Genomic DNA, 20825 nt, shown 5'->3' with positions numbered 1-20825 from the left:
AGGAACTAGTCTCCTGGACTTGTCCCACCAAGGACCAGAGAAGAGATACCAACTAGAGAATCTGAGTTCCCATGGATTCCTGAGTCATTTACATCATATTCACTGCCAGTGAAATGCAGAGATAACAATGGCTCAAAAATTAAGATGGCTTCTTTTTAAAATGTTATAACAAATAAAAGAATCCCACTGAGAACACAAAGGAAAAAGAAATTAAAGAGCCAGGAGGTGGAGGTATGAGGGGGTAGGGACTCTAAAAGCCTTCTTTCGGCTCCATATCAAACAGATTTGCTCTTTTTAAGAGATTATGGAAGCTTGGGTTTGTTCTCCAAAGCACTCCTTTGAAGCAAAGAGTTTAATCATCACACACCGTTAATGTTTCAGATTTGGGGGTTTCTCTTTTTTTCTTTTCTTGACTGGGTGCTCTAAGGGAGAGTTTCTTTGAGATGAAAACATGTGGAATAAGAAACACCAGTGGTTCACTCCACTGCTGCCTTGTGCTTCCTCTCCCCTCTCCCAAATCCTCTTCCTCACAGGTACAAGGCCTCAGAGAGATGCCAACACCCGCTTCTACCACAAGACTCTTTAAAGGCTCAAAGATTTGACGAGATGTGTTCAGAGTCACACTCTAAACACCTCTTTTATTCATTCACTGAACTCTTGCATCTGCCAAGAAAGGTGACAATCACTGGACAACTGAAGAAGAATCCAAGAAATGCCCAACATTGCCCTCATTGCCTTATATTCCTTTCCCCATCCCCTGTTGTTTCTGAAGGAGAAGGAGTACTCGTGGATCTACCAGGTTCAAACAGGGCACGAAACCTACTCACTGTCATTGGAGAAAAGGGTTGGGCTATGGACCATAAATTCTAAGCCCAAATTTGCCACTGACTTTAAGTAGGTCATTTGATTTCTCTGGGTACAGGTGGATCCTATGACATATCATGGAGATTCCCTCCCACCTATTGGGAATATTAGTAGCTGACAGCTCTCAGCTGAAACTCCTTTGCACTTTTTCTTTGCTTGGAAAGAATTGTCCAGCCCAGAGTCTCTTCCTTTTCCCTGAAATAGCTCTCATTCAATTGCTGCTGAGCCATTATAGGAGTACAATATCCTCATCCCCTTGCCCTAATTTGGGACAGTTCTGCAATGCCATCCCAGTTTCCACGTTTCCTGTAGGATTAGCTAGAACTTCATCCAGCCATCTCCTCCCTCTGCCCAATTTTCCTTCCTTTACTTACCTGCAGGTGTTGATCCTGATTCATCCCAATAAAGTTCTTGCACACAGGTCTTCACAATTCTCATACAAGTCTCAAAGTCTGCCTTCAGAGAACCTACCTGGGACCCTGGCCCATAGCTTCCCTATCTATGTAATAAGAGGACTCTATCAGATGACCTCCATTTCTGTCTGTGAGCATAAGTGAAGTACAATGATCCTACTGCCAGGTCTATAATACAATCAGCAGAAGCAGCAGCAGCAGGGGCTCACATGCCTCTGAATGCAATTGAATTACCTGAACACATCTTTCAAACACTGTGAAACAATCAGTGAAATGGCAAATAGAGACACCAAAAATTGGGGTCTCTAGGTTGAAACCCTATCTCTGTCACTAACTTGCTCAGTGACCCCAGGTAATTCTCTCTGCTGGGCTTCATTTTCTTAAATACGAAATAAGAGGCTTTATCATATTTCTATCATATACCATATTTCTCCCCCCTCTTCATTTTAGATGAAATTATGTGATTTCTGCTTTGAAAAGAAAAAAAAAAGGGCCGGCAAGATGGCTGCGCCCGAGAAGATGACGTTTCCAGAGAAACCAAACCACAAAAAGTACAGGGCCGCCCTGAAGACGGAGAAACGAAGGAAACGTCGGCAGGAACTTGCTCGACTGAGAGACTCAGGACTCTCACAGAAGGAGGAAGAGGAGGACACTTTTATTGAAGAACAACAACTAGAAGAAGAGAAGCTATTGGAAAGAGAGAGACGGAGTCTCGCTCTGTTGCCAGGCTGGAGTGCAGTGTAGTGATCTTGGCTCACTGCAACCTCCGCCTCCCGGGTTCAAGCGATTCTCCTGCCTCGGCCTCCCAAGTAGCTGGGACAACAGGTGTGCACCACCACACCCAGCTAATTTTTGTATTTTTAGTAGAGACAGGGTTTTACCATGTTGGCCAGGGTGGTCTTGATCTCTTGTGATGAAGCGATCCGCCTGCCTCGGCCTCCCAAAGTGCTGGGATTACAGGCGTGAGCCACTGCACCTGGCCTGTAATTGTTTTTGAAAACAGGAAAAAAAAATTAACAAATGTAAAAAGGGAAAGGGCTTTAATAATTGTAACACACCCGAAGATAGCCACTGTTAAGAAAGAGAAAAGGAAAGTGTAAATGTACTTTACATGGGTCTTTCTATAATGGCATGATATTTATACATATTTTTCTATAAATTGCTTTCCTGCTAAATTTATAGTGCATTTATTTAAGTCTTGATGCAGGAATCTAATTCAGTCATTTCAGTAGCAATACAGTACCCACTGTACAGATGTAGCATAATTTATTTGCTATTCATAGTTTATTCATTCGTAATTTATAGTTCTCTGCTAATGGACTTTCAGGTTATATTGGTTTCTTACTGTTATGTAAAAAGTTGCAGTAAGCATCCATGTTTATACATCCTTGGTAAATGTCAAATTATTTCCTTAAGAAAATGACTAAAAATGAGATTGTTGGAATCAAAGTGTAAGTCTATGTAAAATGTAGATGGTCAGGTAGAAAGGGCTCCCTGGTTTGCAGTTTGCAGTCCTTCTGGCAGTGAATGTAGGGGTTCATCTCCCCATACCTTCACTCATACTAGGCATTAGCAGTTTATAAAACTCCTGTAATGAAAAGTTATATTTCACTGTTTCAAATGCACATTTCTGAATTAGGTAGAGTATCTTTTTATATGTTTTATTACCTATTTGTAGATTGCTCAAGTCTCACACCTTTCTCTTTTGTGATACATGTTTTTTTAAATTTTTGTTTTGTTTTGTTTTGTTTCGTTTGAGACAGAGTCTTGTTCTGTCGCCAGGCTGGAGTGCAGTGGTGTGATCTCGGCTCACTGCAACCTCCACCTCCCGGGTTCAGGCGATTCTCCTGCCTCAGCCTCCCGAGTAGCTGGGACTACATGCGCACACCGCCACGCCCAGTTAATTTTTTTTGTACTTTTAGTACAGATGGGGTTTCACCGTGTTGGTCAGGATGGTCTCGATCTCTTGACCTTGTGATCCACCCACCTCGGCCTCACAAATTGCTGAGATTACAGGTGTGAGCCACTGCGCTCAGCTGAAATTTCTTAATGTCTCTAAGCTTCTGTTTCCTTGTCTTTAATATGGAGATAAAGTCAATCATAGTATCCACCTCACAGAATTGTGAAGATTAAATGAGGTGATGGATGTATAGTGTTTAACACAGTGTCAGCAGATAAGAGGTGCTGTGATAGCTCTAGTTCTTATTATTATAGATTTCTGTTATGATGAAGACAATAGATATGGAATTGAATCAGAAAGTAATTTTTTTCCTGTTTATTTGAAATGCTTCTTTTAAATCACATACATGTATCTTTGTGCTCCTTAGATCTTTATTTCTTTATGCGTTGCATACTATTGTTGAAAAGCAAGAAAATTTTGTAAAAATACTGTAAGTTATTAAATTTTAAAATTTTTAACATTTAAAAGAAAAGAAAAAAAAGTTCATTTTTGGAAAAATCATTTTGTCATTCACCGTGAACCAAAAGCTCACATTAAGCATCTCATTATTCATGACCCTGCATAGCACCCTCTTCAGTCCTTGCCCTTAGGGAACATGCGGTCTAAGGCTGATTGACCTGTACTGGGAGTCACGAATGAGGCATACGCTCTAGATCAATGTGCCACTCATTCACAAAGGAGAAACCTGCTATAATTTACAAGGTTATCACATATTCAGAGAATAACTAGAAGGAAATAGAAACTAACATACATTGAGCACTGGTTAAGTGCCTATCAAAGATTCTCGTCCTCTCATGTGGATTATAATTCATTTACTTCTGACAACAGTCCCTGAAAGTCTGCCATCGCCATCCCCATTTCAGATGTAGCCTGCATAGAGGGTGTGACAACCGGGAGTCAAGCAGCAAGCATGTGGAAGAACCAATACTAGAACCCCAGCGTGGTTCTGTCACACTGTAATGTACTTGCCTGCTCTTCTGTCTCCTCAGTGAGAGTTGGGAGCTCCTTGAGGGCAGTCCCTGTTGCTTTCTTCTTCATATCCTGAACATCTAGTGTGATGGCAAGTACCTGTTACTAAATACATGTTTATAACATGACTTAAGTAAGGTCTCTTGACTTCTCCTGTTGCTAGTTCTATCACACTGTCATGCCATCGGCCTTGCTACTTCACCTCCAAATTTTTCTAAAAATTATTCATCTTGAGACAGGCAGAAGATCAATCTCAAATAATAAACAGGTAGCTCATTATGGTCTCCCAACTTACATGGTGATAGGAGTCATTTGGCCGCCTTGGGATTTAATAGCTGGCTGACAAGCCTCAGTACTGTCAACATGCATGAGATTGGCTCACTTGGGCCAGCTGGGCAAGGGTTTCCATTGATTATTCCTAAAACTCATTATGCTTTAGAAAGCCATTTCATTTTAAGATGGTTTAAATACATCCTTCTTATCATTTTTAAGCATGGCCACAAAAAGCATCCTAAAGATATTTGATCATTCAATTACACTAAATGAGGCCAATGTATGGGCTGCTGCCTCAGAGGTTATCATGCTTAATAAAACATACTTTATAAACCCCATGAAGGCTATAATTAAATTTACAAGCAGCCTTCCCCACAACTTTAACAAAAGATGTCTGAATGGTGTGTGTGTGTGTGCGCGCATGTATGTGTGTGTGTGTGTTTTAAAGTGTCCTGTTCCATAAGGATTATAGCTCCCCTGCTGTTTGGAAAAGACAATTTCACTTGTAACACTAATAACTTGAGCAGGGGAGAAGCTGGCCTGGTGAATGGAATGCACTTCACTGCACATCTTGGCTCAGCTAGAAATCGGAAACAGATGGTCCTTGCGGCTGGTTTCCCACTCGAGCCCGCTCACTGCCAGCCTGTGGTCTTCTGTGGGCTGCTGCTGGCAGTCTGTGACTTGAACATAGTAGGACAGTGGCAAAAGAAATCAAATCTTTTCCAATGAGCAGCAAGTTATAATGAAATTTGACAGATCTGACATTCTATACCCAACATCTAGTTAGAATATATTAACCTTTAGTTTTCTTAAGCGTCTTGCATAGAAGTTGTGAATATACTTATTAGAGGGTTATGTTGGATGTGGGTTTTTTTTTCCTTTTTTTTTTTTCTTTTTAAACAGAGGGCAAGGGTTTCAACCAATCTTGGGTGGCAGCCGGTTAACAGAAAATGCAAAGAAAGTAAAAGTCAAACAATTTCTAAATGGAAATGAGGCACAAGATCTGCCGCCAAGAAGAAAACTGATTCTGTGCAGGACATTGTGGGTGAGTCTCTGCCAAAAATAAATTATCAATATTTTCCTTGCACAATACAGATAGATTGAGTGAGCGATAGATATATATCCATATCCACGTATATGTATATATAGCAGATCAAAAATCTGGGCAATCTCTGGGCAAATTATTAAAGTAGATGGGGCTCTCTGGACCCTCTGGCATTTTCTTCAATTCTGCCCTTTTCAGCTTTGCAGCATTCACTTCTGTCATACGGTGAGAAAATCATGCCAGGTGACTTGGGATGCTGGTTTCTTTAAGTCACCACAGTCACACCCAGTAATGATGTGTACCTGTGCAGAGGATTTTGCTGCCTTCATCAAAAAAGGATAAATCTCCCACGAAAGACCTTCACACTTTTCTGAGCTTTGGAGGAACTAGACTTCCCATCCTTTTGTGTTGATTCTTTTTATCCCAACACTTACATGTGAATATGTCCTGACTCGAAGGTTTAGACGGTGATGGCCTGAACACCATCTTAGGATTTTCCACCTGATTAAGGTTAGAGGAAAGATCTAGGTGTTAACACTAGTAAATGCCTCTTAATACAGCTTTTATATTCTGTTCTATTCTTTTCTTTTTTTTTTTCCGTGACGGAGTCTGGCTCTGTGGCCCAGGCTGGAGTGCAGCGTGGCATGATCTCGGCTCACTGCAAGCTCCGCCTCCCAGGTTCACGCCATTCTCCTGCCTCAGCCTCCCGAGTAGCTGGGACTACAGGTGCCCACCACCACGCCCAGCTATTTTTTTGTATTTTTAGTAGAGATGGGGTTTCACCTTGTTAGCCAGGATGGTCTCGATCTCCTGACCTCGTGATCCACCCCCCTCGGCCTCCCAAAGTGTTGGGATTACAGGCGTGATCTTTTCTTTCTTTTTAATCTTGGATACCCATTGCTCTAAAATGAACGTTTCTGCAGCTTCAGCAACAGGGTACATTTCTAATTTCATGTTTTCCATGAGCCTGGTGATTCAAAGCCATACATATCTGTTAAGCTCAACATTCAACTCTACATGAAAAATAAAAAATATCCAAGGCAGTCACTTGAGACAAGGCAGTCACTTGATCACTTGAGACCAGGGGTTCAAGACCAGCCTGGGTAACAAAGCAAGCACCCGTCTCTCTAAAAACAAAACGAAACAAAACAAAACAAAATCAATTAGCCAGGTGTGGTGGTGCACACCTGTGGTCCCAGCTACTTGGGAGGCTGAGGTAGGAACATCAGTTGAGTGCAGGAGTTCAAGACCACTGTACTCCAGCCTGGGTGACAGATAAATCTTATCACCAAAAAAATGAATAAAAAATAAAAATTATCTTCTGAGAACAAGCTGGTTGGAACAGCAAAAGCATGGGCTTTTTATTATACAGACATAGGGTTGAATCTTAGCTCTTGTTCTTTAGCGTGTGTCTTTAGCCAAGACTCTTACCTTTTTGACCCTGATATGCAAGTTAAAAATCATAATAACAACCTCCTATGGTTGTTGTGAAGGTTAAATGATACCCAAAAGTACCTTTAAAAACTGTATGACATGTAGCAGATGCTAAATCCTGTTACTTCTCTCCATTTTAGGTTCAGGAGGCAACACCAGAGAGGTGAAGCTCTGAAGTCATTATTCCTAGGCTTCAATCCTCCTTCTGTCACTATCTCTGGAGCCCTAAGCAAACTTCACCTCTTGGAGTCTGTTATCCTGTTTGTAAAATGGAGTTAATAATAGGTCCTACCTCATAAGGACTCAAAGGAAAAACAAAACACACATAAAGATCTTAGAACAGTGCCTGGCCAAGAGGAAACACTCAGTAAACATGAGCTGTTACATACGAAATCAAATTGCTCTTCTAGACTTTCAAATTTCCAATAGTCCTAGAAACAGCTCTTGAAAAGAAAGAGAAAATAAGTTTTAGTGCCTGCATCACATACGTTGCTATTAAATGGGTGAATAAATGAATGAAAGACACATTTTCATCAAAGACAAATAATAATACAGTCAGTTGATGGAAAGTACTAATGGATGGTGTAGATAAGGAAGGCAGCAGGGCACCAAAGGTGCTAGGGGTCACTGTGAGCTGGCGTCCTAAGGAGGGTGTTACCTTGGAAAGGGAGATCATGTCCAAGGAGGGCAATAACTTGAGCCAAGGTAAAAGACAAGGCTGTGTAAATAGAATAATGTGAATTTCAAAGCGGCTAACGTCCTGTGCCTTTTTATTCTCATTCTCTAACCGTGTAGGAAGCCCCTACTCTGCCCGGCACTGTGCTTGGCCTTATAGCTATTCAGATGGGCAAGATACAGTCCCTGCCCTTAAGAATCTCAGGGTCCTTTGGGAGGCCAAGGCGGGCGGATCACGAGGTCAGCTGATTGAGACCATCCTGGCTAACACGGTGAAAACCCATCTCTACTACGAATACAACAACAAAAAAATTAGCTGGCCGTGGTGGTGCACGCCTGTATTCCCAGCTACTCAGGAGGCTGAGGCAGGAGAATGGTGTGAACTCGGGAGGCAGAGCTTGCAGTAAACAGAGATCAGGCCACTGCACTCCAGCCTGGGCAACAGAGCGAGACTCCGTCTCAAAAAAAAAAAAAAAAAAAAAGGATCTCGAGGTCCAGGAGGAAAAACAGACTAGGAGGCAGATGATTCCAGAAGAAGGTGCTAATAACTGCAATGGAGCAAGGCACAGGTTATTATGGAAGAACAGAGGGAAGTGATCCAACTGACCCTCACAGCACAGGACCAGAAGGGGGAAAAAAGAGAGCTTCCCTAAACAGGGGAATAATTGTAACAAGACATCAATAACAGCACAATAACTTTAGTTGAGCACTCATTACATATCAGGAAATATGTACCTTATGCATTTTTTTGCTTCTAACTACACTACACACACACACACACACACACACTCTCTTAATAACTATTATTGTCTTCATTTTCCTGATTATGATAGGACACAGAATCAGAGTGGTTAAGTAACCTGGGAGAGGTCACACAGTAACCAAGAGAGCCTGGATATGGACAACTGGATTGCAGAAGCAGTGCTTTCAATCTCTCTATGACCCAGGCTCTGAAAATCATGAATATTCCATATCATATCTCCTTTTAGCAACATATAACAAAAACCAAAACTTCTCCCGGTATTTGTATTGTACACCTGTTGACAGCAGAGTCTTCGAGGCCTTTATCCAAATGCACTGCAGCAATGACACAGATGGAAATTCACCATCCTCTGAGTTTTCTTGGGTTCTTCCCATTCAACAAAAGGGGATAGCTTATTAAGGGAGCACTGGCGATGATGACCTGAATGAGGCTGGAAAGCGACTTGCATTTTGCCTGAGGCTTCATGTTGTAAGGACACAATTCCCTTTCTAATGCTTCCCCATTGTCACTCAGGAAATAGTCCTCATCACCTGACTCCCTATCTAGGGGGAGTCCCACTTCTTATAAAATATACTGAAAGAAAATAAGAAAGGCCAAATTTTGATGGGCTTATTTCTTGATGAGAGCGCTGTTTTTGCCTTGGATTCATTCATGTGCAGTGGGAAGAAGTATTCAAATGACAAGAGTTAAATTCAAAACATGTAGCCGCTTTCTGTTATATTTTTTTTCTAACTGAAGGCAAACCATTTAGATGTTTGTTTCCAAAAAGGCATCTGTCAGCAATCAAAGGGGAAAAATGCATAAAGCAAATGCAATTGTTTGGAGTAGCATTTCCTGGATCATGTTAAATGCTTGAATTGCTCCCCATTATGCTCACCAAATAATTTTATTTCCCACAATAATTGCAATATTTAACATGTTTTATTTAATCTTGTTTTAAGGCTATTAACAAAGGGCCACACTGTGAAAAGACTGATTGCTGCATGGGAAGGACAGCTTCCACCAGCCTCTTAGAGAACAATGATAAAGTTAAATGCACCTAATTGTTCTGGATTTAAAATACTATTATCCAATAATATTTATCATTTTTTTGTTCAAACTATGTGCCCTCTCCTGCAAAATCTTCCCGGCTATTCTATCACTCACAGAGAGAAATCTGGAATCCAGCTTACCTTGTGCTCCATTCATTCATAAATAATGGGCATGCATAGGGTGTTCTGAGTCTCAAAAATGCAGCGACTCAGACAAGAAACAGCTCCAACTTCAGAGGTTGCTGCAGGATAAACTCAGAAATTGTAAAGCTGTGGACCCACAAGTTCAAGATGTCCACGTGCCTGTATGCCCTGGGAGAAAGCGGAGGAGACCCTAAAACAAGGAAATTTTGTTTTGTCTGCTTGTCAGAGGCAAGTAGGAATGGATGAAGTAGAATCAGAGGTTGGTTGATTCAAAGACAGAATGCTACTTCGTTTCTTTTCTTCTTCTTTTTTTTTTCCTCCTTTTTTGTTTGGTTGATGATATTTTACATTTTATATAGAATTTCCAACTTTTTTCCTTATCTTTCTCTAAATGATAAACTTAAGAAAGACTAAGTAATTTTAATGATGCTGCAGTTACACATGGCAATAAATGTTTTCATTGGCAAGCTCAGGGCAAGTTTCTGGTAGTAGGTCCATTTGTATTTGTTAGACACAAGCGAACAACATTTCCTGCGCTACTGCAGACTCTTCTTCTGAAAAGACAGGTGACACCAAGGTAATAAAGTATACAAAGATACTTCCTAAGAGTGACGACAATATTTATATTTGATAATAATTCTGGCTACCACCTCTCACCCCAATATTATTAGAAGAAATCCCATGACAATAAAGAATGAGAAAAGAAAAAAAATGCCATATTTGTTGTATTTGTGGTTCATTCCTAGAAGCAGTCTGTGCATCATGCTTTAAATTAGAAATATTTTTGGTGCAACAGGATAAAATTTGCCTTAATACAGTTATTTTTGTTAAAACAGCCTGCTAAATGGTTAAAATAATACCTACTAAAGAAGAGATCAGAAATAGGAAAGCAAAATGCACCAAATTTACCTCTTTGGAACTTAAAATATGCTCTAAACAAGTTTATCTAAATATTATTCAGTCAAAAACATGACCAGAACAAAAAATCCACTGGAAAATTAGGCAGTAAACGCACAACTTTTTAAATAATCACAGTTCGATAGCCCTGAGAAATAGTGATGGACAGATTCTCCCATACTTTGGAGTACCTATATTGAAGGCCCATACCAGAAAAAACTGTAGGTTCCTGGAGATCAAAGGATCGCTTATATTCAGAAAAAAAGAGGATGCGTTTGGTGCACATCCACAAAAATTAGGACGTGTTTGGTACCCTGATAAAGGTATTTCTGCAGTTCCTAATGTCACACAATTTGAAAGAATATAACGAATACAAGTCATTCTCTCTGCTTCTTTCTCCTTCTTAGTCCTAAGTAAAATAACTTGAAATGCAGCAATTGTCTGGACTTTTTCTCACTTTAAAAAAAAAATTATTTTTACAAACATTCTTATTGGTAGGTCCATGTTGTGGTCTACTTTTCCATACTAAAGACAGGATGTGTGGTTAAAAACCCCTGTGAAGAAGATGGCTAGGTTACAGTAAGGAAATCAGAAGTGACTTTCTCTGATTAAGGAAGAGCTCATGTCAAGTTTAGCCTGAATTGTGCTAATCCGAATTGATAATGACTGATTGCTTTGTTTACAAAGAATGGAAAAGTCCAAAATTAATTTATTTAAAAAGACACCAAAAAATATCGGTGGTGCCTAGCCCAGCATAGGTTAGAACTTGTAAAATATCAGTAATGTATTTATTTACTCACATAAAAACATACATCTAAACACAATGCCAGCCAAACCAAAAATCAAGAGACTTGAATGCTGCCATCTCTCGTTTATCTTCCTTCATGACTAAATTAACTAATGAGTTAATTTTTAAAAAATAAAGTAAGGAAAGAGAAATATTTTTTCCTGGAAATTTTTTTTAACTCCTTGGAAAACCTGTTCAGTTGTTCCCAGATTTAGTTTGAGACTTTTCCAACAGAGATGTGTAAGACAGCAAAACTGAACTAAACATTTTTTTAAATGCACAGCTCACGTTCTTGAGAAAAGTGGCTGTGAAAAACAGATACTGAATCAGACTTAAAGTCGAAGAAGGGGGGGTGAATAGGGGGGAAAAAGCCCAAAACATTGCATGATAGTCTCTAAGCAGTTCCATCTGTCAAGCAGAAATTTTAGGCTAATAGCCTGTGGCGATCTCCCTCCGCAGTCCACTACCTGCCTTTGTCCTATTAAATCTCTTTATTCTCCTTAAAAAAAAAAAAAAAAAAAAAAAAGAGGGGGGGATTGGTTGTTGGAAGGAAAGGAAAAACCCTGCAGACCAAAATCATCTGAGTGATGAAGCCCTAATTTTAACCACCTCCCTTTGATGTGTAGCAGTGGGCTCTTGTTTTTTAAAAAGGAGAGAGGAGAAGACAGTGCTAGGAGCAGAAGACTTTTCATCTCCACTTCACCTTGCCACTGGGTCTGTGAGAGATTGGTTCATTGTCAAGGAGATTTTTTTTTTACCCATGATTCCATATGGTATGGACCGGACTACATGTTGCCCCACATGCCACTGCAAATGTTTTCTCAATTAGGTGTCTTATCTCCCGTGAGTTAGCATCAGATGAAGCTTGCTGACAGCGTAATGGCAGGGAAAGCTTCCGACGGCTCCATCAAATGGCAGCTCTGCTACGACATCTCGGCCAGAACTTGGTGGATGGTGAGTTGGCAGCCGGGGCTGCTTTTTTTTTTTTTTTTTTTTTTTCCTTTTCTACTTTCCCTCCCTCTTTGACAAAATGTCCCAGACCTCACATTCATCAAACTCACATTTGATTTTTTTCACACTATTCAGTGAGGCAGCCTCACACTGCTGCCTCTTGCCATCCTCTCTCTGCCACTCTGCGACTTGAGTTCTCAGGAATGCCTCCCCTCGTTTTCCATGGGACAGTATTTGGGTTTTCTTTTTTTTTTTTTTTTTTTTTTAATTCTTTTTTAAAGAGTATCAGTTGTAAGGTGGAGGTGGATATTTTAACCAAGTCAGTCTTGGGGGAAAAAATGAGGCATTGGTCCTGGCCCTCAGGTTTTGCCCCCTCTCTCCAGTTTCACATCCCCCTTACTTTTGTTTTCAGGGACTGTAGGGTGTATGGTTTTCTCTGGCTGTGGTATTTTCTGAGGACGCATGTTGGGCACTGGGGAGAAGCAAGCCCTGAGTGAATTCCAGTCCTGGCCAATTAATTGGATTGCCTAAAGTCACCTGTGAGAGAACTCTGGGTCCCCACTCCCTATTTTCCATCAGGGGACCCACAGCTCCCATCTAACTTTTCTCTGTTTAAATATCAGAGCAGGTTTTCCGTCTCTTAGGCACTCTAGCTCTGAGTGGAAAAGACCCGCACACATTATCTTTTAGTTACTCTGGATACAAATAAAGTTTTAATAAAGTTCTGCCACGCAGCAGCAGAATGAGTTAACTCACATGTCATGGTCCACCAGGACAGACAACCTTTGACATCTTGGATCTATAAGAGGTAGAGTGAGTTGGGAGGATGCACAATAGCTCATTGTCACAGGAGATGCAAGTCCCGTGAGGAAGAGAGTCCTCAAATCATTACTGCCCTCGTTAGGGTGGTGTCCGTTAAGGATTAATTTGTCAGCAGTGCATTTCTAGTTTTCCGTAATTATTATTCTTGCGGCAAGCGTGAATTCTTCCAGGGAGCGGAAAAAAAGTTTGCTGCCAGGACAATGAATGTATTATCCGTTCCTAACTGGACCGTGAACTTCAGCTCATTTCACATAGATATCAGTTTAAGAAAAAGAGAGAGAGAGAGAGGGAGAGATGTTGAAGGGGGAGACTGGCGAATGGAATTACAAAACAGGGCATGGTCAGTTTCATTGTATGATCTGCAGAAAGAGTTCTCTTTTCCCCTTCCTGGACCAATGGTGGTATCATTTTGGCAAGCTGTAGGAATTTGGAGGACTGAGAGACTGTTAAAAGTGAGCTACCACAGGATTCCATCCGGCTGCTTCTTGGGATGCAGTATGTCCATCCTAAGGACTCTTGAGTTAAAGTGGTTGTGGGTATGTGTGTACATGTGTATTTTAACTTGCAATTCTTAACTAGACATTAGAAACTTTATCAGTAATTTCAGGACAATGTTACATGCAGCTTTTGGCTAATTAGACTAACAGTAGACTATCCACTTCGACCCTGAACTTTTGTTCAGGGCACTTATTTTCCCATTAGAGTTTTTGCCAGCAAGAACAAGGTTTACTTGTATATGCTATGATGTTGCCTATTGCTTCACTTTACACAGCTTGTTAAACATTAGAAATGAATATACTGATTGGTTTAGCAATTATTTTCTAAGTTGTAAGCTTTAAAAAAAAAACTGCGCGCTGATGTCATATTTTGGGTGAAACATTCTACTTCCTTGTATTTCAAGAGCTCATAGATTTTATAGACTGTTACTTTTTATGGCAAATTGTGTCATCTCTTTTTTTTTTTTCTTGCAAAGATCACCAAATGCTTCTCTTCTTTTAACTTGGAAAACTGTAATTTCTTTTTTGTAAAGTTTACTTGGAAGTTGCTTTTCATTTAAAATTATTTTACAGATGTTTTACCGCCGGGAATATAATATATAAAAGTGGTGGAAACATTTAGCAATGCAGCTGCCTAAAAATAAACAATGTTGAAAGCTCACATGCTGCTGTTTAGGCTGCATACTACAGGGAAGTTTCTCTCAACTTCAGTGCTTCTAGATCTTTGCTTTGAAAAGGGGTGAGAAATCAGAGCACTCTCTAAAGAAGTTATACAAGTTATCATAGGGAATAAATCAATTTGTTGCTTTCCCTCAAAGTGACCACATACCATGGCATTTCAGATCCATCAGTTACAAATAATTCTAATGTAAATTTCCCATTATTGATGGGAAATTGAAGACTTTGATGAAGGAGGAGGGAACTAATTAAAATAATACAAATTTCACATTTTCTCTTAGATCTCTTTCCTTGAATAACACGCTCTCCCTCTCCCTCCATTCACCCACCTCACTATCCCAAACAATTTCCCCAGCTGAAAGAAAAATTTAAACTTCCCTCTGGCTGATATAGTTCTTTAACCAAAGGATAGTACAAGATCGGAGTTTCACACTAAAGGCAAATAAAGCTTTAAAATTACCTCATGCGTCATCTGGCTGCACAGACTCCGGGCTCATAGTGGGAACCTCCGGCTTGGTCCTCCCAGCATACAAAGGCAACTCAGTGAATGCCCCCTCCGCCCGTGGAGACACGGCCTCAGCTGCCAGCGACGGGATATGCAATTTTGCTTTTTAATGAATCGTAAACAATTTGTATGGCAAATGAGTTTGTTTGTTTTAGTTTGGGGGCATATGTTGTACCAGGTTGTAGACAGTCATTACCTACTCCAGAATTTTAGGTGGGAATGGGTAGAGCTCTGGATGATTTTTATTTTTCTAAATAATAAAGACACACTAGGATGAAAGAAACTGGTTAATAAAAGACTGAGAATAACAACCTCTCTTCTCCTTCCCTCTCTCTTTTCCTCTCTGTCCCCACCCCCTCTCATAACTCCCTCAGGCTTACAGTAGGGCTTTAGCTACACTTTTTGATAACTAACTGGAAATAATTGGTTGACTCGATTAATTTTTAATTTTTTAGGTATAAATTTTAACTTTGTCTTTAAAAGACTACTTTTGTTTAAGAAACAGCTATTTTAAAATATGAAATACTGAGAAGGGCCATCTCTGTCCTCTATCACTTTTTTTGGTTGAAGCTAAGGTTGCCTTGAGGGACATGGGATATAAGAATGATATCATTTTTTATATCAAAATGGAGCAAGAAAGGGGTCTTGCTATTGAAAAGTCAAATAAAAACGTTTATTCAAACCCACAGAGTTGTAAACAACTTAGAAGTTAACAAGCAACCAGGTTTCGAGCGTGTACATTTTAACAGTAATTACCTTTGGCGCTGCCACTTATGAGAAACCTTTTGATATCTGAGCCACTTCTCTAATGCTTTAATCATGCAAATCAAGAAATAGATATTACGTATCAACTTAATCTAGCTGTGTTGTGACATCGCTGGTAGAAACTCTCCCATAGAAAACTAAAGAAAACCCTCATGAAATTTTCCTCAGCTCCAAATGAAATGGAGGCACCCTACAAGCATGTATTTGCTTCAAAATATAATTCTGTCCAGCAGAATTATCTCCATTCTACCCATATGGCATAAAATGAAGGCAGAATGAACATTCTCCTCTTCGTAATGATAACAATGTGTTATGGAACTATTTTTATGTGAATTACAAAATGCACTTGTCTTGCTTCTGCCCTCCAATTTAAAAACTCATAGTGACTGTGAAATGAAGGCAACTAAATTATCCTACAGCCCCCTCACCCAATGCTAGGTCCTGAAACACTTATTTTGGGAGCATTCTTTAAAAAATTCGACACACACTTTTAAAATCAAGAACTGTCTGTCACTTACTCAAACTTGTACAACTCAAACTTTGCATACCAGGAAAACACTTGGGCAAAAAGAATATGCTGTGCCTTGTAGTATAAATGCCTACTTTTTAAAGTATATATGTAAAAAATAGCAAGATATTTCTATGAAATACTGCCTTACTATGTTCAACAATTCAAAAAAAAAAAAAAAAAAAAAACCTCAACTCCAGCCTACTTCCCAAATGATTGGCAGCTTTAACTACTGCAGACACAAAATTAAGAACCCATATTTCATGGAAATCTTTTGTTGTTGTTAAGATGTGTTGGATTCACATATTATGTTGTATTTACCATTTCAGTTTTCAATATTCTCAGCTGAACAACTCTTCTTAATGATTGTTTGTTGTAATTCTTTGAGGATATTGCATAATGGAGATTTGTCTATAAATTTGCACTTATGCCTTTATGATAAACTAGGAAATTGCTACAATGTCTATAAATAAAAAGACTCAAAATTAGGAGATTCAATAAATTATAAAGCATATCATATTCTCAGCACTCAGCATATTTTTAAAGAGTCCATGGTAAACATATTTATACACTTTCTATTTAATGCATTTGCAAACTCTATTTTTAAGTATTTTCACAGATATTTTGCAGATATTTGCAGTACAGTGGCTCCACCTGAGCTTATTTCTAAATGCACAATTTTATTTTTATCGACCATTATAAATATATGTAAGTATATTCATATCTAAGAATATGCATTAACTTACAAGATTTCTGTACACTCCAATATTATTTTCTCACAGTATAAGCAGATTGCAAGCAAAATCTGAATGGGGTAGGTTTTTTTTCTCTCTCACATATATTAAGAAGTTATCCTTATCATTTTCTTTTAGGTTAGCCTGGTACAACATCTTTTAAAGTACCATTTACTATTTTTAGGGAGAAGTAAATACATTGAACTATGTTCCTACTTTTTTCTTTAAATCAAATTATGATCCAAATGTACTTCATTCAGAATTGTGATTGGTTACTTAAGCAAGCCTATGTACTTCTACTATCTTTTTTAAAATCTTGATTTCCTGTTGTTACACTCATATTTCCCCTGTGAACTTTAGACAGTGAAATAAATGCTTTGTCCTTACTTATTTTCTAGTTGATTTTCCTTCACCTGTACTGAATATTGACAGGAATGTTTCTAATTTAAAACCAAAAGAGTCAGGGGCTGATTAGAAGACAGGAAATTGGAGGATTAAACTGTCTGGTTGCACTTCCTTTACTTATCAGCACTCAGTAACTCACTCTCTATTACAAACTCAACAGGACAATTTTTACAATGCATTGTTTCTTCTGGATGTTTACATATAAACAGTGCATGTGAGGGTGTGCGTGTGTGTGTGTGTGTGTGCGCATGCAATCAGGCATGCACATGTATCTATATGTGTCTGTGTGTGCATTCATGAGTAGGAACAGAAAAGAACCAGCAGCTGGTAGTTATAAGTAGATGCTTTTAAGTGGGATAGTTTTAAACCAAAGGGGCTTATTCTATGGGCATGAAAGTTCATTCAAAGACTATAATCCCAGGATATTCTCAAAACTTTCTTACCAAAACAGATCTGTGAAACCAAGCAAACAATGAAATACTATAAGGGGGAAAGCAAGATGCACTATTTTGAAAATGAAAAATAGATTACAGTAGCCCTAATGCAGTACATTGTCTTCAAATTCCAAACGCCCATATTAGCGAATGAATAGAGAAGAGGACCCATAAGGAGGGAGGGCGTTAATCTAACAGGCATTCAAAACCATTTTGAGATCCCTTTGGCACCAACTGAGAAAGGAATCTTTCTAACTGTGGCAGCAGGCTTGAATGTTCCAGGTGAGCATATATGATGAAATGGGTGCTTGGCAGGGAATGAAATAGCAGATCAGGATAAGAGGGTAAGGATTCATCTTATGCCATCAGATCATTTAAAATTAAAAATAAATAACGAAAACAAAACACTGTTCTAGATTTTTACTGTGTCATATATCTCTGCAGAGCCGTGCTCTGGAAACCACGCTGAGAATTATCATTCCTGACCTCACTCTGCTCACCTCTGTTGCCCTGAATAAGTATTTGTTGATTTGGCTTAAGAGAGTTCTAGATGAATATGTGACCATTTTTCCTGTTTCTAATTGCAATGGTGGGTTCTACTGAGAGATATAGAAGATGAAGAGGAGTGTGTGATCTGACTAAATGAGTTGGTTGCTTAGACTGGTAGAGCTGGGAGTTAACATTTAGGGGCTTTTTCCGGTAGTCCTTTATTCCTTCACCTATTCATCAAATATCTATTGGGCCCCTACTAAGGGCCAGAGGGGGCGAAAATCAGTGGCTGCTTCTGCCAGCTGCCATCATTCAAGTTTTAAAAGCACTAGGGAATCTCTCTGCACCTAACAAATAACATTGATTGATAACTATCTGTGAAAATCTGTGCTAAGGGCTTTACACATTTTTTTTTGTATTTTTCATTTCGTCTTCACCACAAATCTATGAGGTAAGCATTATTGTCCCGCTTTACATATACAAGAACCAAGACTAAGAAAACATTGCCCACTTCCTAAGGATGTGCCCAGGCCGCGGATGGGCCAACCAGACTGTAGAGTCCACTGGCTTAATCTTAGACCAAATTTGTCTGAAGTGAATTCATTATTTTAGCACTAGAATGTAACGTTATTCAGAACTTCACAGAAGTAGGATCATCCCTTAATAGGATGGTATTCTGGGGGCACAAGTCTGTTTGCTAAGACAATAGAGGCAGAAAAATGTATATTGTGTCAACAGCAAGAATAGGACACAAGTCTTGTGGTGCCTGCTCCCTGTTCCAGAAGCATTGTCCATGTTCCTGTTCTGAAGCAGAAAATCTAGTCTCATCACCAACAAAAGAAATTCATTAGATAGATGAGAGAGCCTCATTCAAAGAATGCACCTAGGCATATTATAATACACCTTTTCATCAGAAGATGCATGCATGGGTCAGGGAAACCCAGGGTGTCTAAGTTCTTGCCAAATATTGAGAACATTTTTTTCTGTTAGTAATTTAATCTTTATTTAGCAAATATTTCACTTGCAGTTTCAAATGGAGCATTCCATTAAAGGAAAAAAAAAAAAAAAAAAAGAGGCCATCCTTCCAAAGAAAAGTTCCAGGTTTTGGCTCTCTGTCTATCTTTTTTGTAATAAGCAGAAATGCCAACATATAACAGTATTGGTGTTGAATACTTTTTGTTGCCACAGGATTGCTAATTAAAGGTTTGTCCCAATGTAGAGTTTTATGTAAGAGAAGACACAATGCAGGATATATATTGCCTAATGGCAAAGATCTTAATACACGCATTACAAGTAAACATCTATTTTCCAGACAACTGCTGACTATAAACAGTATGTCTCAGCCAGAGCTTTTTAATGGTGCCACATGTGGGACAGATTTTTTATTCCTCCTAATCCAAGTTCCTTTTGTGATCCTTGATGTGCACATGCTATTGCCCTGCTGACTATTTTAAATGGATGATAATTAGGAATAATGACCAGGTCAGAGGTAGGGATGCGTAATCCCTGGCAGAGCAGCCTTCCACCAAGTCAAAGCACATGGGGCCCTCAGAGCTGGGAGCTGGCACTTGTAAGCTGAGTTGAGCACACAATGTATGTGGCTGGCCACATACATTGCCAAATAAATATCACATTACACATCCCATCTCCCCAGCGTGACCTTGGTGTAGACAAAGTCTAAACCCATCTAGGAGATGAGAACATTTTTGTTCCGAGAATGATCCCATCTGCCTCCTCCTACTCCTAAATATCCTTCAACCACCCTCGCCTTCACAGATGTGTACTTTTCAGTCCTGCTGAGGAAATGCCTTAGTGCCTGGGTTTGACAAGCCCTCTTCAAATGCTGAAAAGACAGTGTCGGCTAAATAATTGATTTCATCTATTCATTTAAGAATCAATTACAGTCATCCCACCTTATTCAAGGAGGATACATTCCAAGACCCCTCGCAGATGCCTGAAATCACAGATAGTACAGAACCCTATGTATTCTACTTTTTTCTACACATACATACCTATGATAAAGTTTAATTCAGAAATTGGGGATAGTAAGGGATTAACAATAACTAATAATAGAACAATTATAACACTGTACTGTAAAAAAAAAAAAAAAAAAAAAGAGTATGCGAACATGCTCGCTTGCTCCCTCTCTCAGAATATCTTATTGGACTGGACTCACCTATTTGCAGACTGAGGTTGACCTCAAGTAACTGAAGCTGCAGAAAGTGAAACCACATATGACGGTGGACTCCTGTAAAATTATCACAAATTGTTGCGTTGTGTCTTACTTTAAGAAAAATGGCGGCCAGGCTCGGTGGCTCACGCCTGTAATCCCAGCACTTTGGGAGGCCAAGGCGGGTGGACCATGAGGTCAGGAGTTAGAGACCAGCCTGGCCAACATGGTGAAATCCCATCTATACCAAAAATACAAAAATTAGCCCAGTGTGGCGGCGGGTGCCTGTAATCCCAGCTACTCAGGAGGCTGAGACAGGAGAATCACCTGAAACCAGAAGGCGGAGGTTGCAATGAGCCGAGATAACGCCACTGCACTCCAGCCTGGAAGAAAGGAGCAAACTTCCATCTCAAAAAAAAAAAAGAAAAAAAAAAAAAGAAAAAAGAAAGAAAAAGAAAAGAGAAAAATGGCAACCCCAGTTCTGGTTTTTGTAAGTATGCGAGAAGCAACCTGTTTTCAGATGGTATAGCCTGAACTCTGCCCTAGTAAACAGTAAGGAATCTTTGAATGCTTGCCCAATACTGAGGTCCAAGTCAATACAGTATTATTGGT

General features: G+C 39.5%; 1 long non-coding RNA gene across 4 annotated transcripts in view; it reads right to left on the bottom strand.

Moving 5' to 3' along the window:
* The window catches only part of LOC119625077 (uncharacterized), a 195862-nt gene extending 179911 nt beyond the window's left edge, over positions 1-15951 (bottom strand). For all 4 annotated transcript variants that reach the window (XR_012089644.1, XR_012089646.1, XR_012089645.1 and 1 more), the window contains exon 1: positions 14664-15951. This is a non-coding gene — a long non-coding RNA (uncharacterized lncRNA). The remainder of the gene's footprint in view (positions 1-14663) is intronic.
* Between the last annotated feature and the right edge of the window lie 4874 nt (positions 15952-20825).

Source organism: Chlorocebus sabaeus, chromosome 20, assembly GCF_047675955.1.
Source record: "Chlorocebus sabaeus isolate Y175 chromosome 20, mChlSab1.0.hap1, whole genome shotgun sequence".
NCBI lineage: Eukaryota > Metazoa > Chordata > Mammalia > Primates > Cercopithecidae > Chlorocebus > Chlorocebus sabaeus.
This window is presented reverse-complemented; position numbering and strand designations above follow the sequence as displayed.